Source organism: Panulirus ornatus, chromosome 18 (genome assembly GCF_036320965.1).
Source record: "Panulirus ornatus isolate Po-2019 chromosome 18, ASM3632096v1, whole genome shotgun sequence".
Taxonomy (NCBI): domain Eukaryota; kingdom Metazoa; phylum Arthropoda; class Malacostraca; order Decapoda; family Palinuridae; genus Panulirus; species Panulirus ornatus.
In genome coordinates this window covers 31,255,560-31,261,559 of record NC_092241.1, presented here as the reverse complement: position 1 = coordinate 31,261,559, position 6,000 = coordinate 31,255,560, and positions in this window count along the sequence as shown.

Genomic DNA, 6,000 nt, shown 5'->3' with positions numbered 1-6,000 from the left:
TAACGAGGGACAGATCCTCTCCCTGGGTCACGGTCGGATGCAGCTGGGTGAAGCAGCTTGAGGCCCAACGCAAACAGGTCACCTTCCTCACACAGACACACACACACACACACAACTAACCTACCACACACGACTGAACTGCCCCCACCACACGCGCTAACCCGCCACATATATCCAACCCATTACTCACGAGCCTCCGTAGCGCACTGGTCAAGCCTTCCGACCCAGTAAGTTAACGGGTTCGAGATCGACGGCCGGATAAGGCAGCCAGCTGACAGCCAACCCAGCTATTCATCCTCCTCTAAGGGGCTAGTTTACAGATGAGATACTTGGCGTAACTTAAGGTCTCTCTCTCTCTCTCTCTCTCTCTCTCTCTCTCTCTCTCTCTCTCTCTCTCTCTCTCTCTCTCTCTCTCTCTCTCTCTCTCCCTTCCTCTCTTCCTCCCTCTCTCCCTCTGACTAAAGAATTCCAGGTTATAACTGAAGTAACTCTTTCATTAAGAGGAAAAAAATTAATATCCTCCTATCAGACTCCCTTAAAATTTGCATCATGAATATTAATGAAGCTCTGTATAAACCGGATAACTTTGTCGTTAGCAAAATTTATAAACAGCTTAATCTGCCAAGACTATGTCATAAAGTTATACGACCGGCATGGTGGCAGACCCGACTAGGTACCAGAGTAGAAGCATGTGAACGGAAACAGCACATTATCCTCTTCCCATATACAAATTGACTGTACTATAATATGATCCTATGCAAATTCTCCCCTGAGGATGTAATACATGATGATGCACTCGGGACTTATCGTGTATTATTCTTCCTTGTGGTTATCAACAAATACTTACATCAAGCGCATCACTGAGACCTATGTGGAGCATATATATTTCTTTTTCACGTTGGAGGCTTCAGTTACGGACAAACGTCCACATCAAGGCCGGACTTTAATTGAAATAAAGAGAGGTTAATGAAAAAGAAAAAGAAGAGACAACGGTTAGTATTTACGAATTTTGGGGGAAATGGAAAACATGACTTTTGAAATGTGCTAAATTTCAGACATTGGGAAAGGCTTGAGAGGGAAGAGAATTCTAGAACTTCGAGGCGTAGGAAAAGAAATATACATAATTGACAAAGTGGCTCACCCTTGAGTTGTCAACAGTCACACAGTAAACATTTGACGCAGCAGCTTGCCAAGTGTTGTGTTTAGCTTGTAGAGGGGGTACACAAGCAGCCAGCCCTCGGGAGCAAAAACCAAAGCAATACCTATAGAAAAAGGAAAGTGAACCAATACTGCGGGGTAGGGTAAACGGTTCAAGTTTTGAAAATAGCCTGGGGAGTTTATAAGTCTTTCTGCTTTTGACTCAAGTAAGGAGGCAGAATTAGAACCATCCCAGATGTGAGAGCAGTACAAATCGTTTATACGGACGACGCAACCGTTCGAAAGAAGAGAAATTTCGACATCTAAACAGGACATCCAGTTTTTTAAGAGGTATATTTATTCATTTTCTTAATGTGGAGTTTCCAAGATAGAGTGAATGTTACACAGTGATACCAATTATGTTCACTGAGTCAAGAAGTGAAATATATATATATATATATATATATATATATATATATATATATATATATATATATATATATATATATATATATATATATCTGCACTAAAAGCACCGGTCACTGTATCACAGCTATGAGCACAGCAACGGAGCAATAACCATTGCATCGCGACACCTTTGGTAATAGCCTGATGGCATCGGGCACTACACCGTATCACCAGACAATGCTTTCCTTTTAAGAGTAAATTTGTAAGACCAGTAACTGTCTTGTCGTATCCCTTGCGTGACGGCTGAGAAATGGGTGACGGAGGTGAGCGTGAAAGCATTGGTGAGGAGTAACGAAAAGCCGTAGATGCATCTGTGGACATTATTAGAGACGTGAAAGAGACAGGGGCTATTCCATGATGATACAGAGAAGGATGGGAAAAGAGGAGAGAGAGAGAGGATGCAGGGAAAGTATGAATGCAGAGGAAAATATCAGGGAAAGGAGAGATGTAAATAAAATTGCTAATTCATGTATCATTCTCCGAGACCCGTAGCTGGACGACTCTAAGGAATGTGAGCGGTTAATCCATTCTTAGAGAGTCTTCCTTGACTCGCGGCGTAAGGTCGAGATAAAACGCAACCCTGAGTTAAATTCCACTTTTATTATTCACTTCGCACCTTGTCAGGCGTCGAGTGGTGGGGATACAGGCGCATCTACTTTATGATGAGAGCAAAAACGGCTAATGTAAACGAGGCAACCTGATAAGGTGACTCAAGTATATGAATATAAAAACCAGTTCAGTCCGAATTACTGACGGTCACTGTGATCTAAAAGCACGGTATACAATGCTTTAGTACCAGCGTGAGCCAAACCCTTAATCCCCGATCTCCTTCCGGATCTGCAAATTTTGTATAGAATTAATACTTGATGAAGGGACGGGTCAACGCCTAGGGTCACAACCGGAAGCAGCTGGCTGAGTGTGCTTAAGGACTGACGCACAAAGATCATCTGCAACACACATCTGACCCCCCTTAGGACTCTCTCACAAAGAGGTCGTGAGGTTAAATGTGCGCCGATTACCGCGTTGGCCAGGTAGCGCTAGGACCAGATGAAGAGATGGCCCCACTCGCTTGCACGCATTCTCCATCTGTTATTGAGTAATATATCAGAACCACAGAGCGCCCTATCTACAACTAGGCCCCACAGACCTGCCTGTGATTTCCCCTGTCTCCTTTATGTTCCCTGGTTCGGTCTACTAACAACACGTGTCCCTCTGTATATCACATCACTCCAATCCACTCCAATCTCAGTAAACATAAAGAAAGACTTTGTAAATTTCACTAAGAGAATGATATGGACCGTGATCAAAGCTAGCTCTACAGAACCAAACATCTGACGCTACTCCATTGGTCTAGTTCTAGCAGTGATAAGTTTTATACAGCGATGAAGCAGCTAAAGCTTCATATACAAGCTTTATATACAAGAGTAAACAGTGCCTTCAGTGCTTCGCTTTAGCTATGCTGAACATCGCATGCCGGACTATGATCAGTTTAATTTCTCATGTTACATAATCGTTCTGTTTACCACCATAATGAATGTTGTAACAATAAGGAAAAGAAAAATCAGTCATGATACAACTTCTTCACATTACACACAGAAAGAGGAGTTCGAGGTACAAATCGCATACGAAGTAACTGGTAAAATGTGTCACCTCTGGTCTCTTGAATCGATCGTCAATGGTTATCTAAAACCAATAGGTTCAGCGGTTTACTCACTTATCCTAATGGTGTAAAGGAACTCAAATGAGTATATTTAGATCAAACAAAAGTAGCTTCTTCTTAACCTTCACCAGAGAACCTGTTTGTCTAAAATTTGTCTAAAGACGATTTCTGAGGGACCAGTTGAATCAACATTCTAAATCGAGATGAGTTTGTACTCTACAATCTTTCTAAAGTTAGTTTCATATTTCGGAAGAGAACCAGAAAGAAAGGCGTCGACAATCTTGTACTGAGAAATATTTAGCAAACCGACTCCCGAATTGCATATAGATAATGACGAGCGTCAGGGAAAAGCAACACAGGAAGCGCTAATTAAGACGCCCGAGAGAGAGAGAGAGAGAGAGAGAGAGAGAGAGAGAGAGAGAGAGAGAGAGAGAGAGAGAGAGAGAGAGAGATCTTGTCATGAGACTCCTACTGGCGGCCGACCATCACCCCAGACGGCTGGTTTACTGATGCCCTCCACTTCCTGGGCTACGAGAGGTAAGAACAACCATTGTTGATTGTTTGCAGGTTGCAGTCTCTCTCTCTCTCTCTCTCTCTCTCTCTCTCTCTCTCTCTCTCTCTCTCTCTCTCTCTCTCTCTCTCTCTCTCGTGGTAGGCAGCCATCGACCGGAAGGTATATTATCGGTACTACCCGCCTGAGTATCGAGTGGATTAGCTGTAGATGCACATCAGTGGCTGTCAAGTCCCGTTCCTCTGTCTTGCTAGCTGTCTTTGTCATCTGCCTCGCCTACATGTAGGCTGCTGGCTCTCATCCCACAAACACAAAGACAGTCTCTCCATTTCAGAAAAAAGAAACATTTGAGACATACATCTCGTTCGTCGAAACCGTAGCTTTTCCTGCGGTGAACGTTACGCACTGGCAATGCCTTTACGCAAAATCTTTCCGTAAGTACTCTCTCTCTCTCTCTCTCTCTCTCTCTCTCTCTCTCTCTCTCTCTCTCTCTCTCTCTCTCTCCATATCTATGTATATATATATATATATATATATATATATATATATATATATATATATATATATATATATATATCCCTGGGGATAGGGGATTAAGAATACATCCCACGTATTCCCTGCGTGTCGTAGAAGGCGACTAAAAGGGGAGGGAGCGGGGGGCTGGAAATCCTCCCCTCTCTCTTTTTTTTTTTTTTTTTTCTAATTTTCCAAAAGAAGGAACAGAGGGGGCCAGGTGAGGACATTCCAAAAAAGGCCCAGTCCTCTGTTCTTAACGCTACCTCGCTATCGCGGGAAATGGCGAATAGTATGAAAAAAAAAAAAAAAAAAAAATATATATATATATATATGCTGATAAACACAAGAAAAAATGAAACACGATAGGTCCCGAGTGCACTTTCGTGCCAACAGCAGCTCCAGAGGAGATACAGAAGTGAGACAGAAGATTCATAACAGTCAGTATTGGGCAGACTGGTAGGATCATTCTATTAGACATAAGCAACATAAATTTTGTTTAAGAATAGGACAAGGTTCTATTGCCATGTTTATTCATGTTAGAAATTATGACCATTGTATTAACTGAACTAAAGCTAATTCAGTTACAGCCTATAACTCCTTGATCATGAACAATATCGCTGAATCTCTCCTTATCAAATACACAGAGAATTGTGATATGAATGATACTGAAGGTCTGAATAAACTTGATAGCTTTGTCGTAGGGAAAGTCTGTGGACTGTTTCCTGTCTTGATCATGTGATAGATTTTATGACACAAGTATGCCGACGGCGTCTTAGCTCAGCCACTCTTTTATATATGTATTTACCGAATAATCTGAATCTTATGCTTCATCTCTATACCTCTACTGAAGACGTAATTTACATGAAAGTGCACTTAGGACTTCTTATGTTTCATTCTTCCTCGTGGTTATCAGCAAATATTTGATCATGAGCATCACTGTGACCTTACTGCAATATATATATATATATATATATATATATATATATATATATATATATATATATATTATATATATATATATATATATATATATATATATATATATATTCTTTTTTTTTTTTTTCTTTTAAACTATTTGCCATTTCCCGCGTTAGCGAGGTAGCGTTAAGAACAGAGGACTGGGCCTTTTTTGGAATATCCTCACCTGGCCCCCTCTGTTCCTTCTTTTGGAAAATTAAAAAAAAAAAAAAACGAGGGGGGAGGATTTCCAGCCCCCCGCTCCCTCCTCTTTTAGTCGCCTTCTACGACACGCAGGGAATACGTGGGAAGTATTCTTAATCCCCTATCCCCAGGGATAAATATATATATATATATATATATATATATATATATATATATATATATATATATAGGGCATGTGAAGTGTCTGGGGTAAACCATGGAAAGTTCTGTGGGGCCTAGATATGGAAAGGGAGCTGTGGTTTCGGTGTATTATACATGACAGCCAGAGACTGAGTGTGAACGAATGTGGCCTTTGTTTTCTTTTCCTAGCGCTACCTAGCGCACATGCGGGGGGAGGGGGAAGTTATTTCATGTGTGGCGGGGTGGCGACGGGAATGAATAAGGGCAGACAGTATGAATTATGTACATGTTTATATATGTATATGTCTGTGTGTGTATATTTACGTATACGTTGAGATGTATCGGTATGTATATGTGCATGTGTGGACGTGCTTGTATATGCATGTGTATGTGGATGGGTTGGGCC